The sequence below is a fragment of the Macaca fascicularis genome, chromosome 13 (genome assembly GCF_037993035.2).
Source record: "Macaca fascicularis isolate 582-1 chromosome 13, T2T-MFA8v1.1".
In the NCBI taxonomy this organism is placed as follows: Eukaryota; Metazoa; Chordata; class Mammalia; order Primates; family Cercopithecidae; genus Macaca; species Macaca fascicularis.
In genome coordinates, this window is record NC_088387.1 from 117,029,577 (window position 1) to 117,053,738 (window position 24,162).

Genomic DNA, 24,162 nt, shown 5'->3' on the forward strand with positions numbered 1-24,162 from the left:
AATTACTATGGGAACTGACAGGCTGTTTTCCAAAGGATTTTACCCCATTTTACATTTCTACCAGTAATGCACAAGTGTTCCAATTTCTCCAGATTCTTGCCAACATTTATCTGACTTTTTGATTCTAGCCATCATAATGGGAGTGCAGTTGTATTTCATTGTGGTTTTGACTTACATTTCTATGATGACTAATGATGCCAAGCATATTATCTTGTGCTAATTGACCATTTGTATCTCTTCTTCAGAGATTGTGGCTTCTTGGATGAATCTGTTTCTGAGGTCAGTTGTTTTTTTTTTTTTTTTTTTTTTTTTTTTGAGACAGCGTCTCACTGTCACCCAGACTGGAGTGCAGTGGCACAATGTCGGCTCACTGCAACCTCTGCCTCCTGGGCTCAAGGAATTTTTCTGGCTCAGCCTCCTGAGTAGCTGGGATTACTGGCACACACCACCACATCCGGCTAATTTTTTTTTTTTTTTTTGTATTGTTGGTAGAGAGGAGGTTTCACCATTTTGACCACGCTGTGAAGTCAGTTTTTGATATTTTTTCTGACACTAAGAGGACTCTACCCAGCTGTTCTAATCTACAGTTGACCTTTGAGCAACACAGGTATGAGCTATGATTAAAAAAAAAAAAAAAATCTACTTATATGTGGTTTTTCTTCTGCCTCTGCCACCCATGAGACAGTAAAACCAACGCCTCTGTAACCGGTGGAAGGTATCCGAGTTACTGATGGCGAATCCTCATGGGTCTGCAGCAGCCTCAATTCTTGCCTCCTCCTCAGAAGAAATTTGACTGAGGGGCACAAGGCAGAAAGAGACCAAGACAGGTTTCAGAGCAGGAGTGGAAGTTTATTTTAAAAGGATTTAAAACGGGAAAGAAAATAAGGAAAGTACGCTTGGAAGAGACTCAAGGGGGCACCGAGGTCACGTGCAGTGTTTAACCTTCATCCTAAGACTTTAAACGCTGGGCCCTTTCCCATGGTTTTTTCCCTTAGGGTGGAAGTAAGGAACCTCTTACCCTGGAGAGGTGAGCTTGCGCGGTATGGACATGCGCAGTAAGGACGCTCTTACCCTGGGGAGGTGAGCATGCGCGGTATGGACATGCGCAGTAAGGACGCTCTTACCCTGGGGAGGTGAGCATGCGCGGTATGGACATGCGCAGTAAGGACGCTCTTACCCTGGGGAGGTGAGCTTGCGCGGTATGGACATGCGCAGTAAGGACGCTCTTACCCTGGGGAGGTGAGCATGCGCGGTATGTTTAGGAAGTTGCAGACAAGCCTCTCTGAGGCTTTCTTCCGTTTTCCAGGGGACTGTCCTCAGAACGTCACACTCTGCCGTTTTGTCTCTTAATGCGCACGCTCAGGAAGCTGTGTCTCCGTGGTGCCTGCATTCAATTAACATTTTAGTACAGCACTTGTGAATCTTCCGAAAATGGCCTCTCCCTGGCACCGGCTGCGAATTTATCACTTTTAAAGAGGCAATGTGGTAAGTGCCAAACCATCACCGGATATTTCTAGTTGGTGGGGAAGGAGCCCTCCCTCTCCTGCCCCGCTCATGCTTGTCTAACTACCTGTAACACCTCCTTTTTCTCCTCCTCTCAGCCTACTCAGCCTACTCAGCGTAAAGACGATAAAGGTAAAGACCTTTATGATGATCCACTTTCACTGAATGAATAGTAAATATATTTTCTCCTTCTTATGATTTACTTAATAATATTTTCCTTTCTCTAGCTTACTCTATTATGAGAATACAATGTGTAATACATATAACCTACAAAATCTATGTTAGTCAACTGTTTATGTTATCAGTAAGACTTCCTGTCAACAGTAGGCTATTAATAGTTCGTTTCTGGGGCAGCCAAATATTATACACAGATTTTTAACTGCATAGGGGGTCAGGGCTTCTAACTTCCGTGTTGTTCAAGGCTCAAGTGTACATCTGTCTTCTGAAAGCTAGCTGGATCATGGTCTAACCTGTACCATTATGTGACTCATAAATTCCTTTCAGGGTTTTCACCACAACTCCATTCTTCTTGAGAAAGCCCTTGGTCTTGACTTTTTCCTTATTTTATTGCAAATGAAGTCAATGTCTTTGGGAAGGGATCAGGAGCTGTTTTAAATCTGTTTCTCCCCCAGCATATCTCTTAACCAGGACTCTGGAGCCTGGGTTGGGACAATGACAAGTCTCTCTTCGAGTGACATCACACTCTAGTCGGTGGTGCTGGGTGGGCTAGTGAAGCAGCCAGCTGAGGGACTCTTGGTTTATGTCTGCAGGCCTAGGATCACCACCTCATTAGTTGGGTCAGGGTTATGAGGAGCCTGGTGTCATCAGCCTGCCATGTTTTGAGTGGGCAATGCAGTCACCCAAGACTCAGCCCCAACACAAAGTAGCTGGAGGGGAGATGAGAAATGTGGATGTTCTGGGAAGACAGCCTCCAGCTGAGAGCCAGGGAAAGGGACCCCAGTGCTTGGCAGCACCAGCAGTCTGGAGTGGAGAGTCTACCTCACTGAGCTGTAGCCATCTTCATTCAAAATAAGACAGATTCTGTTCTTCCTTGCTGATTTTTGTAATTGTTCTTGAATAGATGTTTCTTTATTTGCTATTTGTACTTTGTACCATTTCCAGGGATCTTTAATTTTTTTTTATAGTTTTCACCAATTTATCTGGTCAGTGGAGGTCCACACCATCAAGCTATCATAATTCTCTTTTTATTGAAAAAATAACATATGCAAACAGGACTAATTTAGAAACCAACCCACAAACAAACATTGGACGACATAATATCCACCACTCAGAATTATAATTATATTTGAACATGTGTCATGGATGTAAAGTGATTATTGTAGTGCCTAACAAATGGTGCCTATAACAGATAGTTCCAAAGATAATGTGGGAGCTAAGAATGGTGAGTAATTTTTTTAGTAACAGCCAAAGAAATGGTGAGAATGAGCTTTCTCTAGAAACTTGTGATGGAGCAGGCACAGGAAAAGTAAGATATGTAGTTTAACTGAAACACTCCACTGCTTGTGAGGAACAAAAGCAGCATGAGATGTGGTCCCTGCCCTCCAGGGAATTGCAAATTATTTTAGAAGACAAGATGCTGACTTTCAAAATATGTACTTAATCTGTGAGGCCACTGAGAAATCATCTAATACAGTGCTCGTATTGTGATATAAATGAGGAAATGAAGGCTCAGGGATTCACTTTCTAAGATTTCTACATGCTATAGTAGAAGCGATCTAACCTAGAATGTACACCTAATTTGACCTAGTGATCATTCTGTAAATAACTATATTGTGAAACTGTCTGTAGTTGGTGTTCCTGAGAAGTAATTACTGCTAGAATTCAGATGTAGGAGCCATCACTACAGTTGCTGTGATTAGAGAAGGCTGCAGCTTAGAGCTGAAGGTTTATCCCAGCTGTGAGGCAGTGGGGTTCAAAATGAATGTAGAATAAAATTAATGAGCAGTTTTCAAAAACCCCACCGACCATACCTCACCACGGGTGTCAGGATTGTTTAATGTGCTCCAGTCGATTCTAACTTCTAGCCCAGGTACAGAAGCACCATTGTAATGGAAAGATAGGAGCGATCAGCAAAACTTAGAGGAAAGTATTTCCAATGAGGAAGATTGATTAGCTAGTGCAAGGAAGTAGAAAATTGCATAATGTGTTGACAAGACTGAAAACATAGACATTTACAAATATATTTATTGTTAAGTAAATCAATACTACCTGTGTACCTATCTGGATTTATTTTACAGTGGTCAAAAGCCATTAACTGTTTGGGGAGGAAGCAATAGAACTGAACCCTATTGCTTAGAAGATTAAAATGAGAAGACACAGGGACCCTCCTCCAAAAGCAGGTGTTGTGTTTCTACAGTTCCTGCAGTGACTTGTAGGTATCTGTATCCCAGGGTACAGTCTTGTAGTTTGGTTCTTCCAGCTAGAAGGATTTTAGGCACTCTGAGACCTCTGTTCTCAGGTCTGGAGTCAGTCTTGTCCATTTTGGAATAAGGACAATTGAGGCAACAGGATGACAGCTAATATCTATAGTAGACCCACAAAGGGCATGCACATTATCTCATCTAGCTCACCGAGTTAGTGCTACGCAAGGAGTCAATAGGTATTATATGCTGAACATTGGCCAACCTGATTACCAGTTTTTTTTATGTGATGTGCCCAGGTGTGAAGCTCATGAAAACTATGCTGTCTTTCCCTTTCTCAATTCTTCTAGTGTCACTTCCTATGATACATTATCAATGTGCATTGTGGGTTACATGCATATTTTGTCCTAAATTGGATATCATATTGTACCTTTTTTGAATTTCTATTATCTGATACATAATACCCCACAAATATTTGTGTTATTATCACCACTCTATGACTGGAGGAGCTGAAGCTCAGGGAAATAGCTTGCCTGGAGTGACAGGCGGATTAAGGCATAACTGGAACTGGAGCCCAGGCTGACTATGGATGCCGGCACTTACAAGCTGCCTCCACTGGGATGTGTTTTCAACCCTACACTGGTGAGACTGTGCTCGCATGTCTGGCCTGTTTTCCTAAAGCCTGGTGCACCTGAAAGCTACTAGGCTCCAAATAAGTATGTATTGATTGAATAAGATCTCCTGCCAGCCTTGCTTCCTGCCCTAGAAGTATGAAGAAGTGTGGCCAGCCTAGAGAAGAGACATCAGCTAAAGCAGAGAAATATTCTAACAGCCCATGGGCCAATTTAATCCATAGGGAGAATCAGGACCATGACAATTAGGTGCCATGAAGCAGATTCTGGTTTCAAAAAAATTTTTTATTTTGCTACTGGACCCTCCAAATTGAAGTTGACTTCATAATGACGAAGGAGATTCTGTGTCACTGGGGCCTTTAGAAAAGGAGGGCAAACTTCCCTTCGGTCTGCATATTATTGAAGATACTCCTGCATCAGAAGAGGCAGTTTTCAATATGGATTGCACGCAATATTCATGAGGGAGATTTTGCTAACACCTGGGCTCTGCTTAAAACCAATAAAAACCAACCATCAGCAGGGAGAACTAGCCATTGGTAGTGTCCAGGTTTACCTGGCGATTCCAGGGGGCAGCCAGGATTGAGAATGACTGAACTGGGGAGTGAGACAAGAGTGAGGAATAATTAATAATGATTGTTATGTGGGAATGCATAAAAATATGGACAGACTCTCGGGTTACCCTCTGAAATATACTAGTTTATGATTCCTGGAGGAAGGAGTTTAAGAAGGAGGAAGAAGAACCTTCTAATTTAAAAAGTCTCCAAGGTGATTCAGATGAGCCTTGCTAGCCCTAGGATGTAGACCAGCATTCCAGAACATTCAGACTAGAGCTCAGCGCCTGTGTGACGTCTCCTGACTGTCCCAGGTGTGTGGTACCACCCAATCTGGACCATGCCCAGAACACAGGGCCCCTCTAGCAAAAATATTCAGTACCAGTTCCATCCATGCCCAGCTTATGTCATTGTCTTCTTTCCCCAAAATTGGAGTATACCTTAATCCAAATTCTGCTTGTGCTGGCTTCTGGGTTCCCCTCAGTGTCTTCCAGCCTGTAGGGCCCAGGTTGGTCTGGTCTCTGGGGTCTAGCACAGTGCTGTAAAAGAGACGTCTTTCTCCTGGTCTCTGCTTTGACAGCAAAAGCTTTTAACTCCCTGTGTGTTTGATTTTAATTGCTTTGTAGTATCAGTGCTTTCTGGGAACCTGTCAGGTCAGCATATAAAAAGAGATCTGCAAAAGATTAAGTTGTTCAATACCAGGTCTTTTTGAACTGCAGCATACGGGGAGGGAGTCTCATTTTTATAATCTCTTTCTCCAAGATGCAAAGGCCTAAAAGCTGGCCTTTCTCTTCAAAACATGAATGCTTTACCTAAGGGAGAAAGGGTCTTTCTTTCGTGTCAGTTAGAGTCAGCCATCAGGCACACACACACACAAATAGAAATGCATCAGCTTATCATCGGTGGCTCTTGATTGTACACAGCCAGCCCCTGGGCCCTTTTCCATCACAGGTAATTACAGGTGAGCTACATGACAGAGCCTCAGTCAGTGTCATCATTTCTAGAATATGCAATTTTTTGAATCCTAATAAAATTTGTTACAATATATATGAGAAAAGTTAATCATGCTTATAAACCAGTTTATAGATATAGATGTATTTTGTAGATGTACATAATTTCAAAAATAATATACACAGACTAGCAGACACTTCAAAATGATGAATTGATAATTTCTTGCTTATCTTGGTATATTGAGCAATTACCTAACATCAGAGAATTTTGGCTGTGTGTTAAATAAGCTCATTTACATTTTTATTTTTCATTCTTTTGTTCTCTCTTTCAATGTTTCAACTACACAGAGGTTCAAAATCACTAAATGGAAACACCAAGACATTAGATCTGGAATGTAGTCTTCAAAACCGGTATCCCCCAAGATGCTAGGCACAGGCATTGCGCGCCAAGAATAACCACATTATTTCAGACTTCTCCTTTAGTCCTCAAAGTCTAATTTAAATGCTGATGATGTTTGTACATTGGCTTAAAAAAGAAAAAACTCTTTACAGAAAACTCTTCACTGCTTTCACATAGGACTCTGCTTTAGATTTTCTCAAATCTGTCACTAATCAACCATAGAGTCTTTCAATACTGGTAAAGTTAAATATTGGTATTTTTACAAGGTAACTCATGCAGGGATAAGCTTTGGTGTCATTTAATCTGTGTCTATAGCTGGACACTGACTGGATCTTTTTTGTAGCTTTTAAGTAGCCTTCTGGAGATTAATCTGGGGATGGATTGTAGCCTCAGAGTCCAATCAGAGTCAGCCCGTTTGGTGGTTTAGATAACCAGGTCTACTAGGCTCTTTAATCTTATCCTAGGAGATATGACTGGCATTTAGGATCTGCTTTCTCAGTGGAAGACTTGGCAGCATCCTTTTGTTGAAGGATAATATCAGTCCACCTTCTAGTATCACCTTGGTTCTGTTCGTGGTTTGTTGTTGATGTAACTCTAAAGTATGAAACAGTGGTTGGCACTTAGGAGATGACCTGTAAGCATTTTTCTTGTTAATTAAATACTATTGACATGTAGCCATAGTTAAGGTATTGTATACTTGAATTTTTTAGATCCTAAGTGTTCTTACCAAATAAAGGTAATCGTGAGGTGACAAAGATATTAATTAGTGTGACTCTGAAAATCATTACACAAGTTATACTTATATCAAAATACCACATTTTACATCTTAAGTATATAATTTTTTTATTTGTCAATCATACCTCAATAAAGCTGACAAAAATTAGTTAATTAATTAATGCTATTTATTGCCAGTTCTTCCTCCAGCCAAATGTTGATCTACGTGTAGTTCAGTGGAAAATTTTATCTCGGACACTGTTGTGGTTTGGCTCTGTGTCCCCACCCAAATCTTATGTTGAATTTTAATCTCCCCGTGTTAGAGGTGGGGCCTGATGGGAGGTGATTGGATCATGGCGGTGGTTTCTAATGGTTTAACACCATCCCCCTAGTGCTGCCTCATGGTAGAGTTCTCATGAGATCTGGTTGTTTAAAAGTGTGTAGTACCTCTCCCTTCATGCCCTAGTGCTACCTCTCTCTCTCTCATTCTCTCTCTCCCTCCTGTTGCCATGTAAAGATGTGCTCACTTCCCTTTCCACCATAGCCTTCCGTCATGATTGTAAGTTTCCTGAAGCTTTCCAGTCATGCTTTCTATACAGCCTGTGAAACTGTGAGTCAATTAAATCTCCTTTCATTATAAATTACCTAGTCTCAGGTAGTTCCTTATAGCAATGTGAGAACAGACTAATACAGACACATTGCTGTCTCCTTGAACACAATACATCTTAAGCCAAAGCATATTTTCTTTCTTATGTGGCTTTTTTGGCCTAAAGCACATTCATCTCTTAATCTATCTATATATTATATATATATAAACATATATAATATATAAACATATATAATATATATAAACAATATATATATGTAATTTAGGAAGCCCTGAATGTATTTAGGGTTATGATGAAAAAAATAACCCTTCCTATAAAGTTTTCCCAGTTCCCCTTCCACCAACCTATAATCATCACTCTCCTTTCATTCCACTGTTCACTGGTAGCTTTACCACATTATAGTTTTGTATTAGTGATACTAATAATTGTCATTTACTGAGTGTCTTTGTGACTGGCATGAATGGTTATATTATTACAGATTGGCTATTCCAAACAATATTTTTGTATGAACTTCCAAACCTCCAAGCCTCCAATCACTCCTCTACTGCCTGTTGACCAAGGTCTGGTGACTTCCCCTGGAGAAGACCCTGCCAAAAGACCAACCCATTGTCCTCTTCATGAAGGGGCTAGACTAGGCCTCCTCGGTTTGGCTGTTTGTCCTCCTTGTCTCCCCTGGCTTCTTGCTAACTACCCCCCACCGAATCCTGAATATGACATAGTAAGTGTTTTACCACTGCCTTAACTCAGACGCCTGGGGTCAGAAATGGACCCTGGATCTGCGTGGAGATGCTCTCAGATTCCATACTCTGACGTAGCTTTTGGTTCAGTTCCACGCCTGGGTTCTCCACTCTTTATAGTGTGTGTTACTCTAGGGTCTACACAGTGCTTTCATTATTACTTTATTCTTCAAAACAAGGCTGTAAAGGTGAGTAGAGGGTACTGGCGCCTCCTGTTGGTGGACAGGAAGATAAAGGGGGGCTGTGCAGGATGTCCAATTCAAGCATAGAAAGTGCTCAAGTTGAATTCACGTCTGTTTCTTTTCCTGTCCCACCATGCTGCCTCCAGTTCTGGAGACTGCTTGTTTTGCAGAGACTTGATTGGTTCTCAATAAACAATCTTAAGTCCTGGAAATTCTGTCTCCAATATAGTCTCCAACCTTCTGAAATTACTGTGGCAGGTCTGGACCTGATGCCTTCCACTTATGTGGATTTTTTTTTTCAGACACTGGCAATATTGCAAGTATAGTTATCATTCAATCTCAACAATGTGCCTTCCAAATATAAAAATCTAAATAAAAACTGTCTCAAGAGATTTGAAAATACGATAATCATTTTGGTGATTGATATGATTGTTCACAGCTGAAACTCATCAGTTCTCTAATGTCTATTTCAAATAAATGTATATAATTTGGGGCAAGTCAGCTAAATTTGCTTAGCATCAGGAACTTCGAAATTGGTACAATAAAAATAGCTAATACTTATACTAGAGACTCTTCATGTAGCATCTTTTTTGATCCTCACAACTTTGTGAGGCAAGTACTATTATTACTTTCATTTAATGATGGGAAAACAGAGACTCAGAGAGCTTAAAAGTGTCAGGGCCACAAAAGTAGTATGTGCTGAATTCAGAAATTGGATCCATGAGCAATGCTCCTAAATACTGTGTTGAATTTTACTGTAATAAAACGGCCCCTGCCATCAAGTACAGTTCTACTTATTAAAATGAGATGTCGTTTGTTAAAATTCAGCCTATGTAATTGCTCATTATGGTGAATATGAGTTTGCATATACAGTGAGTCCTTCCTTATGTCATCAATAAGTTCTTGGAAACTGGGATTTTAAGCAAAATGATGTATAAGGAAGTCAGTATTACTGTAGGCTAATTGATATGAACATGACTTAAATTCCTGTGGCATGCTTCTGGTCACAAAAACATCACCAAACTTCAAAAATAAAGACCCTAAAACACTTCTAATATTGAACGTTGGAATAAATGTGAGCTATGTGTACATTTAAGAAAGGCTAATAAAAACAAATAAGATATTTATCTTGTGACTCCAGTTCAGGGGTGCAGGTGACTGCAGCCTGTCTGGGCAGCTCAGGGTCAAAGACCGGAACCAACCCTGGACAGGACGCCATCCCATCGCAGGATGCCCTCATACACACACTCAGTTCGTGCAGAAGGAGGCCACTGTGACACACCAGTGAACCTAACGTGCCCTACTTTGGGATGTGGGAGGAAACTGAGTACCTGGAGAAAACCTACACAGAGAGTTGCACTGGCCGGGGGCAATGTTTATTCTCATAAACTTTATTACAAAACAACATTGAACAGAATGACATTATTTGAGGACCTGCCATACCTCTGCCTTGAAAAACAGGGCTAAATTAACTTAAGTGAAGTGTTTTCCTTAATTAATGTTTCTATGTGACAATGTTAGTTTAGACACACTCTCTGCTAAGAAAGACATTTGGAACTCAAACTTTAAAGACTAAAACATTCTTCTCTCAAAAGCAATTACTCGTGACTGAAAAATGCAGGAGAAAATTTCATGGAAACAGCCTACCATCACAATGAAGCACCTTTCCAACACTTATCGTCGTAAATGCTACTCTTGGAATAAGTCGTTTCTTTTGATAAGACTTTGAAGTAAGTATTATTAGTTTCCCATGCTATAGGTGAAGAGATAGAGGTACAGAGAATGTAAGCCACTTGTCCAAAACTAGTAAGTGGCAGAGCTGGGATGGTAACCCAAGCAGTCCAGCTCCAAGCCTGTGTTTTACCTTCTTCTTGCACTGCTCCTCTCCCAGGGATTGGGAACCATGTAAAGCCAGAACCAGTTTGTAGACATAGCCTTCATGTGGGTGAAGCTCAAGTCAGAGGAATGAGTTCATCCAGTCCCTGTGTGGCGAGCACTCCTTGCTACTGTGATGATCTCTGTTCACTGGCCACACCCCTGTACAGGAGCACTTGGCTCCCACCTGGGATTTCTCATGGCATTTTCACCTTTGTCTTGCTTGCTCTTTATTCCTGCATCTAAGTGACACCTGACTTTTTTTTTTTTTTTTTAATTCCCCATTCCTGCACTGTGCTCACCCCTGGGTCAGATTCCTTGTGTTATTTTCACCTGGCCCTTGGGCTCTGGATTTCCAGAGAACACCCCTCTGACTGTGACCTGTGCTTAGCACTTAACACAGGTGGGCATCGTCACCAGATTCAAATTATGTGAAATGCAATCGTGTGTGATGGGTAGGAAATCGCCACTATGGATTAATACCATCTATGGCGTTGCCTTTTTTAGAATTCCGTCAAGGTTCCAGCTATGAATACAAGAGCTCTCACACCAGCTCTGGGCAAGGACTTTTCAAGTCCAATGTACAAAAGAATAGATAAGAAAAACAACAGAGGACTTACAGAAAAATTCCATTTTACTTGAAATAAAGGTTTGTCTAAAGCCTAGTACGTTTTGGTTCACCTAAATCTTTCTGGTTTGGAAAAAAAGGACCAGGGATTAATTTTTCAACCCATGTCTGTAACTCCTATAAAATCAGATTTATTTTACTTTCCATTTGGGAAAGATATTCTTTTTAATGGCCATGTCTACTTAAGAAGCCTTCAGCTGAGGTTTAAATTAGATTGAAATACGACCTGGATTGTGAATGTATCACTCTGTCTTTAATACCATAATCCTTTCATTTCCTAGCGTGGTTCAATAAATGAGAGAGAATTCATGCAAAAATGTACGTCGTTGAAAAGGTTGACTTGGAATTATGCTCATGATTGGTGGAGAGATTCATATCCATGATGTCATACTCATTTGACCCTGTTGCCATTCCTTGACTGGAGGAACTAGAGCAGGAGAACATGCTTGCACCTCACTGATGCAGGACCTGCTTCCTTCAGCCCATGATGTATGGAGCAGCCTTTCAGAGTATGTAGAAAAATAAGATTTCTTTTCTTTGAAATTGCACATGAAGGACTCAAAATCAAATATATCATTAATGTTGCTTCGGAAGTTTTAATAGAAGGGGGTTTGTAGCTAACTGGAGAGACATGATTTTGCATGTTAACATGCTGTAAGCCACTTGCTAATATAGCATAATGCATGCAAGAAAGAACACCATAGTTAAACTTTTAGAAAATATGTAACTCCATTATCTAAAATGCATGCAGGTGCTATAAAACTATAGTAGAAAGCTCATCCACCCTATCCAGTTTAAAGAAATGTTTGTTTTTCCTGCTATATCATATTGGTTAATATGTTGTTATTGATTACGTTTTATGTGACTTGAATTAAATTTGGCAAGTTGCAGCTTATTTGGTATAAAACTTATACTCATCAAAATATATCTTTTTATACAAATATATTTATATGGTTATAAAATAATATATGTATTTATCATAGAGAGACTAAAGCACAATTATATAAAATTACACAAAAGTATATAAAATATAAAAACACACAAGTATATAAAATAGGTTTATATTTATACATATATATACACAAATTAATACACAATCATTTATAAGAAAGTGGCCATGGTAAAGAGTAAAATAAAATTTGACTTAGCAGTGTAAGACTCGGACTTAAATTCCAGATCTCTCTGTTAATGGGTTTACCTCCCTCAGCTCAGAATGCTCAATTTGTTTATCTAGCAAAAATAAAAATAAAAAAATCATTTCTATGCTTTCTATTTCATAAACAGAGTGTGAAAGAGCTTGCAGCAAACTCTAAATTGAATATGTGCATCATGACATCTATGTATATTATATACAGATTACCCATATCTATATTATGTGTTTACAAACTATGAAATAAACCAAACCTCTCGCTCCCCATACCACCGCTCCCTGTTCTCATTTTGAACCTAAACTCCTCCCCCGACATCATCATCAGCCTATCAGCTTCTCTCTCGTAATTGAAAAGCGGCATACCAGGCCTGGCATGGTGGCTCACGTCTGTAATCCCCGCACCTTCGGAGACCGAGACAGGCGGATCACTTGAGGTCAGGAGTTTGTGACGAGCCTGGCCAGCACGGCAAAACCCTGTCTCTACTAAAAATACAAAAATTAGCGTGGTGGCGGCCGCTTGTAATCCCAGCTGCTCGGGAGGCTCAGACTGGAGAATCACTTGAACACGGGAGGTGGAGACTGCAGTGAGCAGAGATCGGGCCATTGCATTCCAGCGTGGGAGACAGAGTGAGACTCAGTCTCAAAAACAAACAAACAAACAAACAAAAAAGAAAGAAAGGAAAGAAAGAAAGAAGAAAGAAAGAAAAGAAAGAAGGAAAAAAAAAAGAAAGAAAACCAATACACCTACTGGAAAATTTCTAAGGACAGGACAAAATTGAGCCTTAAAATAAAAGATATCACTCAGTGAGTTGATGTCACTCAGTTTTGTGTTTTAGCTGACATTTATTACTACTTGGTGTCACGTGCTGGTTTAAGCACATTTAAACTAAATTCTGGAATAGCCATATGACATAACTACTGTTGGCATTTTACAGAGGAGAAAAATAACTCATGGGAAGTTATATATACCTGCTGAAGAGCTTTTATTTTGTTTTATTTTTTTCTGTTTTATGATATGGCTGTTTTATTTTGTTATGAAATTTAGTTTATGTCAGGATGTTCAGACAAGTGGATTACAGCAATATTCATGCAGCTCCATGAAATGCTCATTGTTCAATGTGCTCAAACAAGCGAGAAGCCTCCCAGGGTGCCAACTGGGAAATGTTTATAACCAAACATGTTTTTAAAACATGCACACAATGGAAAAGGCACAGAGAAATCAACATGCTTTTGTACATTTTTCCAAAATAACAAGAAAATATTGAAATCTTGAGAAAATTATTTTTAATGACTTCTCTATTGGAAATTTTTGATATTTATGAAATGTTATCATTTCCCAGAATAAACTATTGTTTCTACAAAGCGCTTTTCAATTCTTCCTCCAGAAAAATCCTATGAACAATTGCTTAAGGAGAAATGTAATTCAGAATGGAAGAAGAAAGGGGTAACACTAATTTACCAAGTTGCCAGCAATTTTTGGTATTCGTAGTTATTCAATAATAAACTGTTCTTATCCCAGTCTTTAGAAAAATTAAGTTATTTGACTAAATACAGATTTTAAGGGGTAAAATTAATATTTGAATTTTTAGTAGATTTTTGTAACTCTAAGTGCTATGATTTTTCATTGATTAAAAGAATAATAAACTCAGTGTTTTAAAATTGTGAATTATTATTCAATTTGTGATAACATTTTTCAATTAATTTTCAGGCACACAAGATAAACTTATCATAAGTCTAAATATAAATATTTTTAGATCTATTCCACTGGACCTAATTTGTATCTCCAAAAAATCCTAATAATTAAAATGGTTATTGGTATCAATAGCATAATTAGACCTTGAAATATAATTCTTCTGCTAACATTTGTTGAAAGACTAAAAATAACACTTTCCTGTATCTATTATCATGTGCTGGACCCTATGCTAAGCCTTATCTGCTAACCCTCATTGTCACCCAGGGTGAAAACTGCAATCCCCATTTTTATTTTAGAAATCAGGATGAGAAAGGCTAATTAAGATTTTCCCAAGGACTTACTGTAAATTAAGTGGTGATTCCAGACTTTATATTCAGCTTTTACTGACTTTAAAGCATAAAGTGGTTCCATCAAACCATGAATCATGTATGACTGAGTCCACGAGCCCTGTGGAGTTCATTAGCGCTGTCAGAGTGACCCTTAGCACTTTGGGGAAAATGGTCTGATTTTCTATGTCCCACAGAGTGCTTTGGACATCACATCTGTCTTCTTCATATCTCCTTTTCTGATTACCATCTTAGTCCACCACATTTGTGAGAACCATGCACCACCTGCTACAGGAATCAATGGCCAACTCTTTCGAAAGATGCACAGAGAAACTTTTTTTCTCTCCAATCTTGAGAGTCACTTGTCAGAGAGGCACAGATAAACATAAAAATTTGAGAAAGAAAAGCCACGTCCAGCTGGAGAGGTGGAAAATTCAAATATACCATTTACATTAATAAACATTGAGTGTCTCTGTGTCTAGAACTCTGCTAGGTCTCTTTCTGGAGATGGATAAATGCTATTCACTTGTCAGGAAAGGAAGCTGTTCAGCATGGCTGGCTGAAGAATAGGATACTTAGAGGAGAGAGTGGCTGGAGTTACATGTGCAAGTTGAGTAGAGAGTGTAAGAGTCTGTGTGCTCTATTGAGGATTTTAAACCTTACATCATCAGCAATGAGAGTCAACTAAGTTTTTAGTAGAAATGATGTGTGTTCAATTTTGTATTTTAAACAGCAACTCCAGGAGAAGAAAGGTGTGAGATTGGAAGCTATAAACATAGTTGCTGGCTGTTGATCAGATTAGTTTAAAAGTGAAGAAGACCTGAGCTAATATGAAGATGAAAATTGAGCGGTAAGACAATATTTGTAAATTACTTTTCTGGAAAATTACAATAAACTAAAGGATACATTGGACAGAGGGGGCAGTTAGGAAAGAATCAACAAGGCTGGAGGTTTCGAATTTGAGTGACTGGGCGGATGACGGAGCCATTAACTGGTTGGAAAAGGAGCTATTTTGGTGGGCCCGTTGAGTTTCCTTTTGGAATTGGGACTTAAAGTTGTTTTTGAATAGCCAAATGAAGGTGCTTTTGGACATAAGTGTCTATGGTTAAGAGAGGTAGAGGCAGGTGACTTGAGAATCTTGGCTATTGTGTAATAGTGAAGTACTTTCAAAAAATTGGTGCAGGCAATGTTTCTATCTAGTGTACAATGGTTGGTTATCTTTCCAGTAACATTGCATCTTTCTTACCAGATAATGCATTCAGCTAATTTGTTTTTGTTATCCATTAATGAGGATATAACAAGGAAAGAAAATCAAAGAAATGGTATGATACTGGTGGGTGCTGATCCTCAGTAGGATAAGGGGAAAGACAATTTCTGCCAGATACTACTTTGAAACACAATGGATGGTGGCTCTGATGAGAGGAAGTAAGAGAGTGGGGAAATGTAGAATCATAAATGTTTTTTTTAAGTGTAAAATGAAACCAACGTCTTTGAGAAAGATGGAAGTGAGAGGGAGCCCAAGAGAAAGTAGGATTGAGAATAGAGCATAGATACACTTTCCTGGGAGCAGTATTCTTCTGGGTGAAAAATGGCATACATCATCTATAATTTTAAGGCATATTGCCTATTTCAAAAAAATGCTGCTATCAATTATTATATAAGATTAAGTGAAGTTAAAATGTTACTTTAATTTCTTTATTAAATATCATGTGTCTAAATAGATAAAAAAAGAGGGGGCTGAAAGGTGCGTCACATGATGCACCAAACTTTTCAGGGTGGCTGTGGCCTTTGGTGTAATTTATTTTACCCTGAGTGGCTTGGACAGACCTACAGTTAAACACTGTCCCCCAGCATATCAGCCATGTGAGCTTGTATACACACATGCACACACACCACACACACAGACACTAGACACACACATACATACACACACACACTTTTCCTTAACCTCAGTTTATTTAATCTTATAAAGTGCATTAATATCACCTAAGAATATAGCAGGGATTAAAATAAACCAGGTATGTAAAGAACATTAATCTGACAATCCTTTATGTTACGTTTCCTGCTTTCAGTTTGAGAAGAAATTTAAATTACATCATCTGTTGCTTTCCACTTATTATAGGCAATTCTAAAATGCCACATCCACCTAAAAAACTTTGCTTTGTCGTTGACTTTATCCCTTGGTTTTTCCCACTGCATGTCTAATGGAAAGACTGTTCATTTTCCCCAGTATATCTCCTAAGTTGCAGATGAACAACTGTCTTCTTCTAGTCAGAGTTCTCTCAGGAAGACGTTTATATCCATAAAGAAATCTGACTTCCCATCAGCAACTTCCTGGCTTTATCAGTTTCAAATATCTCTGCATACCTACAGCATTGAATCACAGGAAGTATCTTCCTCCAAAACTTTCATGGGTAAAAGGATCTCTTTAATTATTTTTTCTTCTCTCTCTCTCTCTCTTTTTTTTGTCCCCTGTTGTCTAAGGAAGAAAGGGTCTCTCTGTGTAGCCTTTTTCTATGCACAGGATGTATGTTAGGCTAATGTTAAATTGAGGCACAATAAAATTTTAATGTAAACACACAAAAATTCATGAATCAGGCAGCTCCAAACCAGAAGTGTCTCAAGAGCTCCACCGAGGGGGAGGCATTTATAGGATGTACGTGGAAATAAAGCAAGGAAGATGTTTGATTGGTTACAGGTATACAGTGGCCTTAATTCGTATATCCCGTTGGGAAAAGTCCCTAGTTCCATAATTATAGGTTTGTTGGCTACTTCTGATTGGTTGAGCTTGAGTTCTGTTTTTTCTTTTAATGTAGGTATTTATAAGAAATAAGTTAAGTTTTGCTTATGTTTATAAATCAAGCAAGGTTGAAATTATTTATGACACCACACTGGTTTTGTCTGTTCAGGGATTCTTCAGGCCTGGTCTTCATTTGATTATACTTTGACCCTAATAAGCAAAAGCCTTTTCTTTTTTTTTTTCTTTTTCTTTTCTTTTCTTTTTTTTTTTTTTTTTAAGACAAGTATATTTGACTTATTGATTTTGGAACTATGCGTGCTATTGAATTAGAGGCCAGCAGTGAATGCCAGTCTAAACTGTTGAGTTAAGGAAGTGGTTGGCACATGGTCCCAGCTGAGGTGTGATAAAGTTTGGTATCCAGAGACCCTTTCTTCCCAGGAGACACTGTAGAGAGTTGGTTCAGGACCCAGGCATGGTCCGGGTCTGGCCTTAGTGAGAAGCAACATTTGAGTGAGTAGCTAGGAATGGGCTCTGCAGAGACAGAAGTCAGATAGGAGAACAGGTAGAGGCCCTTCGAGTATCCAGGAGGGGTCAACCTGGCAAGAAAAAACAGGGAAGGCGGCAGCCATCCTAGGGAGGCCACGCCCACTCAGTAAAGTCAAACTACATGAAAATATGATCTTTATTTTCTTACAGTGGTGTCTTCATGCATTCTGCCCAAACAAGAAGCCTTCCTAAATTAAAGAAAGAAAGAACACTGCTTGCGGTTGATTGTGGTAGTCCTAGGCCCCCTGGGTCTCAGTTGAAGGGCTACATCCACAGTGAGAAGTCTAGGTGCACCATCTCACAAGTGTACTTACCTCCATTATAATAGTTATTTTAAGGACATCTTTGTCCAAATCCTTAACTCTTTTCCACCAAGCCACAAATTCTCTCAAAGCATAGTAATCAGGTTTACATTAATCAAATTTGCATCCTTGGCATGTAACTGGCCATAGAAGTGTTTGGAAACTGTATTTATATTACATTATAATAACACAGCTCTGTTCAGTATATACAGTGCCTTTCACTGATTCATAAGGTGTGAGAATATTTAAATGTAATCTCTGATTGGTTTGTGTTTGTTCTTCATTTCATTCCTATTTCATGTCTGTGTATCTCATTGCTGTTTTCAAGCCCAAAGTGCATCAAGTACTTATATTTACATACAGAGTTTCATTTTTGTACAATCAATACAAATTATATGGATGAAAGCAATGCATACTTAATTGGTACATATTTTTATAGAATAATCTATAGCCTAAATAATGATCGTTTTTAAAAGAGGAAAGTGGGATTTTTTTGTTCTTGTCTTTTTCTTCCTCGTTTCCTTATGAAGTAGTCTCTGCAAGTTGAATTGCAAAGTCAATATAATTTTTTAAATATCTGAAATAAAATATATAAAAGCTTTCATTAATTTCCATGTTAGGCAAATTGAGATTGGAAAATCTCACTTTGACTAATTAATGTGAACTATAAAATGTGTAGACAAAAGTTAAATATTATGGGAACAAACCCATCCTCCTTAGTATTTACATGAACCTTTTATATACAATGAGGTAGTATAAATAAAAGCATAAAGGACATAGTCTACTGCATGAGGTGCTTGATGTAATTTAATTTATATTCTTTCATTTTTAAAGAAAAATTTCTTTCAAATTCATATTTCATATTTCAATTTATATTCTTTCATAATTCTTCAAGTAATTATCAAATATGTGCATAATAGAAATTGTCTTGGAATTTGCTTTACTTAACAGATTAAAAGAGAAATCAATAGAGAAAGCCATTTGCCATATTTAATGGCTTGTTTTGCTTTTATTTTTTAAACTCCACTATTCAAGAGGCATCTAAGTGCGCAACTTACAATCAGGCTATAATATGAATTACGTGTTGGCAATTTTTGCATTAGGGCAAATGTGCACCATTTACATCTCTGCAGTTTTCTATTCCATTTTCAAAGGAAATAATTTTATATTGTAATTTACTGTTTTTAACTTGCATCACCATTTTTAGGAAAATGTAGAGGGGAGCAGCTCAGGTCAGATGAACTCCATGGTTCCTCCTAACTCTATACCACTATCATTTATTTTCTAAGGGCATGTGAAATAAGGGCAGAACATTTAAAAGCAATCTCTGGGAATATCCTAAGAGATATATAGATGATTGCATCCAAAGATCTCTTTTAAGCATAACCTCTAGTGTATTTTTGAAAAGAATGTAAGAGAATATGATCAAAATGCAGAAAACGTTTGGCTTTTACGTTGATCATTCTCTGGACACAAATCTCTCCTGATCTGTGTGTCAACAACAAAAACACAAACAACAAAAACCACATTAATTGCAGGACACACACCGCTCCTGTGTTTTCTGCCTAATTCTCCTTCACAGGCCATGTGTAATCCTTATTAAAATCTACAAAGCACATTTTTTTGTGAAGTATTTTCTTTCGTGCTATAGCATTTTTTACAGCTGTGAATTGATGGTGTATGGGGGGGAGCTGGCTGACTTAGAAGATAAGCAAGACTCCAGGGCTAATTAGCTCACCCAGCTGGTCATCCTGTACTAGATAAGAACACCAAGGCGGGAACTCAGGCTGCCAACTGATATTCATGGTGTTCATGTGGCTAACCAGATAAACTCTGTCCCTTTCTGGCTTTCCTTGAGCCCTCAGCCTTTGGGCAACTGTATAAAGCTATAGGCTTACATTTCTCATACCTAAAGATACATAAGCATCAGCTGGCAGGAAAAGGTCTGTTTTAGGCCAACTAAAATGCATAGGAAAGGGGGTTGGGTGCTACTTCTGTGTCAGTAGATGGAGGTTGGATTTCTACTCTACGATCTAACAAATTAAATTCAACGTATGGTAACTGATCATCTATTAGATGCTTTCAGGCATTGGAAAGTTTTTAAAAAACACCTCCTGTTCCTAAAGAATTCACAGAATTCTGAAGAGGTCAGATGGGGACACACCAAAATCATTATCATACAGATTCTGCATTCATTAAATCACAAGGTGCAAAGCCCGATTTGGCTATCAGGAGAAGGAAGATGGAAGAACAGCCAGAGCTGACTCTGCAAGATGAGTAGGAAGTACCTGCTAGATTCTGAGGAAGAGGATTTCTAGCCAGGAAGACAGTTAGTGCACAGCTGTGATGGTAGAAACATAACATTCTTGAAAAGTCTGAGAGTGAGTAGTGAGCCCAAAAGTGCCGAGGTGAGGGTGTAGCAGTAGCAGCCTTGCAAGGTCAGAACAGACAGGGTATCTTGTCAATGACTGTCAGAAGCTTGAAAAGTTTACCCAAGTGCCACACACTTATGAGGGCTTTCAGTATCCCCCATCTTCATAGGACCATTTTGTGTTATTCGTAGAATTACATACAGTTCTGTGTACATGTACATGTCAGTCAGCTCGCAGGAGATCTTGGTAATTGGAAGTCAAACATTGGCTAACAAAAGTATGACTCAAATTTCCCATTTTCTCTACCGTTTTTAACCTGCTTACTTTGCCCCCAAGGGTGCTACACCCCATTTGCCTGTTACTAAATGACTGTCTTTGAATGAGACAGAGCAAGTGTGACAAAATCATCACTTCCTTCAAGTATAAACACTGTGTAATCAGTAAAACTGACCATTTAGAGGCATTTTGTATAAAGTGCATTCCAAAATCAGAAGAAACAACTGAAATAAGTGTTTGATATTTAATGAACCACTTCAAGATTTATTATTCCTGTCTTGGAAGATGAGTATTTTAATGGTTGAGATTTTTCTTTTTTTTTCTTTCTTTTTTTTTTAGCTAGAGAAAAGATAAGAGAAAAAAGAAATGAAAGACTTAGTCTTAATTCAAAGATAATGAACAACAAAGCCATATTTTCAAAGAGAATATTAATGCTCATGAAGACACTCATGCAACATAATCCTGTACCCAAAATACCATTTTGCAGCGCATACAAAGCAGGTGAAAGTTCAGAGTGTAGGTCATTTTTAAATAATTCGTCATCTCAGTAACCTACCCATTTTCATTCTGCTTAGAGAAAACAAGAGTCTAGTAATTTTATTTGTATTATTCAGAAAACGGCATTGACGCTGGAGAGAGGTGAGTTGATACCACAGTGCCTGGCACATGAAGATCCTTAGTAAGAGCACATTATGGGAGCAAGATGGCAGAGGAGGATGTGGGCCTTGGGGTTAGGCAGACAGGAGTTCAAGTCGTGATTCACCCCTCACTTTCTGCGTTTACATTTTAGTCCACTCAGGCTGTTCTAACAAAATACCATAGATGGTTTCAACAACAGTAACTTATTTCTCAAATGTCATGCAAACTGGGGAGTCCAGGACGATCAGGACTTAGAGCCTGGGGTGGTTCCGCTCCCTGTCCTTCATCAACAGTCATCTCCCAGGGCAGAGAAGAGAGAGCGAGGTCTCTTGTTTCTCTTCTTATAATGACCCCCATCCCTCTCATGGATGCTCCATCCTCATGACCTAATGATCTGCCAAAGTGCATGGCTCCTGACATCATTCCACTGGGGTTAAGATTTCAGTGTATAAATTATGGAGGAACACTCCTTCCATAGCATATAGAAAAGATTTTCAACCGTGCTAAAGCTTACTGTTTCCATTTTCAATGTAAATTTCACTCTACTGTGTACTTAATATTAACTCATAACTGGATCTCATGAATGGGTAAATGGAGAAATGTTAATCAGCTGCTTAAAACTTTTTCATTTAATAGTATCAATTTGTGAGTTCATTGAGTATTTGGCACAGCATATTTAGTGAACAAAAAACCTTAGAAATAAACACTTCACAATGATGTGTGTGTGTATTCATGCGTATCTGCATCTGTGTATACATTGTGTGTGTTTGTGGTACCTCTGTGCATTTGCAATTGTGTATTTGTGTATTTGTATGTATGGGTACCTGTCTGCATCTGCAATCTGTGTGTTTGGGCATGTGTATATGTGGGTACCTGTCTGCATCTGCATCTGTGTGTTTGGGCATGTGTATGTGTGGGTACCTGTGTGCATCTGCATCTGTGTGTTTGTGTATCTGAGTGTGTACCTGTGTGCATCTGTATCGGTGTATTTGTGTATATGTGTAGATACTCATGTGCTTCTGAAATTGTGTGTTTGTGTATGTGTGTGTAACTGTGTGCATCTGCATCTGTGTATTTGCATTGTGTATGTGTGTGTACCCAAGTACATCTGCAGTTGTGTGTACCTGTGTATGTGTATGTGCTTGTGTGCTTGTGTGGATCTGCATCTGTGTATTTATGCATACATGTGTGTACCCATGTATGTATCTGTACTTGTGTGTATTCGTATGTTTGTAGGTGTGTCTCCATGTGCCTCTGCATCTGTGTATGTGCCTGTGCATGTGTATGTGTACCCGTGTGTGCATCTACATCTGTGTGTGCATCTGTGTGTGTGGATGTGTGTACCCATCTGTATCTGCATCTCTGTGTGCATCTGCATGTATATTTGTGTGTGTGTGTGTGTGTGTGCCCATGTATGCATCTGCTGTGTGTGCGTCTCTGTGTGTGTTCCTTTGAGTAACAGACTGCTCTCCTTGTATTCAATGTAAAGGTCCTGATAAGAAATAATGAGCATAGGTAAACTGCTCACAGAGCATAAGGGTTATGGAAAATAACTATGAGCTTATGGCACCTAGGTACAACATAGAGGATAACTGAGGCCAGTCTTCTCAAGCTTGGAGCTTATGTACATAGATCCTAGAAACTTCTCTCCCACTGAATTTGGGCATCACATCCTTTGCAGAGGCCGTGAGGAGCATAGCTGTCCCATATGTGCCATAGCAGGCAGAATTAGATTTGTGTACGTATTTTTATTAGGAATGGTTAGTGAAATTACAAGACTTTAGTTCTAGACATTAATTAAAAGTCAATGTAGGTCAACATTTTCTTACCATCAATTTATAGGCAAGCAAGGTCTTCCCCTTTTGCTTTGTAACAAACAGCTTTCTTCAAGTAATAGCCATGGTCTCACTTTCCCTTTTTTGTCTCCCGTCTTGCTGGAGTCATGGTAGAGATCTTGTATGTGCCAGCATAAAGCAGGATAATGCACGTTGAGAATATAGGTCTTGACCAACTCCCTCACTGTGTAGCTGGTGACAGTGAAGCTGTAGTGGCTCATCTCAGCTACAGAGCTGTGTGCCTTTCAGAGTCCCTGCATCACCCTAGTTGGCCTCATACAACCTACAGGTGGTGTCTGTCCCTAACACTTCCTCACTGTATCCCCAACTAGGCTGGCTGTGGATTTTCAAAGTTTTAATTTCCCTAATATCCATCAAATTATATCGGCCTCCAATGCAGAGAAAGCCATTATGTAGGTACTTAACTAGTTAAAATGAAAAATATTGTATATTAAATTTAAGAGTAGTTAATTTTCAAGCTTAGCCAAATCAAACAGTGTGGTGTGGTGGCAGTCGCTGTGGCCAGGGAGCTGGGAGACGTCATCCTGGCTTAGTTGCCCGTTCACTGTGTGATCTTGGTGAATATACATTTACTCCAAGTTGTCATTTATTTTTTGGTTTGGTAAAATAAGAATTTTGGAAAATCTCCAAAGTTTCTCTGACAGCATAATCCTACAAGTTTTGTTTTAAAGTTAGTAGCTGATAAACGTGTCCTTTCTCTAGAAGTTTTTTTCTGAAATATTTCAAAGTATAGGAAAATAATGCTCTCTTCCATGTGAGGTCAGTTTCTTGCTAAAGTACATTCTGTAGTAGTTCCTTGTACAATCAAGGATATTTTAATTATATTTTTAATTTGGAGATATTTGTAGGTTAACACATAAATATCAGAGATATCCTCCACCTTTTACCGAATTTTCCCGGAAGGCAACATCTTGAATAACTGTCCGGCAGTGTCACAGCCAGTGATACAGAACATTTCCAAGAAGTAGAATATTTCCACCCCATGAGTTCTTTCCAGTTGCCCTTTACCACACCCCCTTGCTCCCTGCCTACATTTTTCTCTGTAACCCTTGGCAATTAGTAATTAGTTTTTCATTTCTACAGTTTTCTTATTTCACACGT

General features: G+C 38.9%; 1 long non-coding RNA gene across 6 annotated transcripts in view; it reads left to right on the forward strand.

The window, feature by feature from the left end:
* Nucleotides 1–1,297: 1,297 nt before the first annotated feature.
* Nucleotides 1,298–24,162, forward strand: part of LOC102140924 (uncharacterized) — a 64,592-nt gene continuing 41,727 nt past the window's right edge. For 3 of the 6 annotated variants that reach the window (XR_001484683.4, XR_001484684.3, XR_012421806.1), the window contains exons 1-4: nucleotides 1,298–1,485; nucleotides 10,254–10,388; nucleotides 11,443–11,670; nucleotides 15,064–15,180. This is a non-coding gene — a long non-coding RNA (uncharacterized lncRNA). Of the gene's footprint in view, nucleotides 1,486–1,601; nucleotides 1,676–10,253; nucleotides 10,389–11,442; nucleotides 11,671–15,063; nucleotides 15,181–16,560; nucleotides 16,745–24,162 lie in introns of those variants that run through there. The other 3 variants (XR_012421807.1, XR_012421809.1, XR_012421808.1) reach the window with 2 other exon arrangements.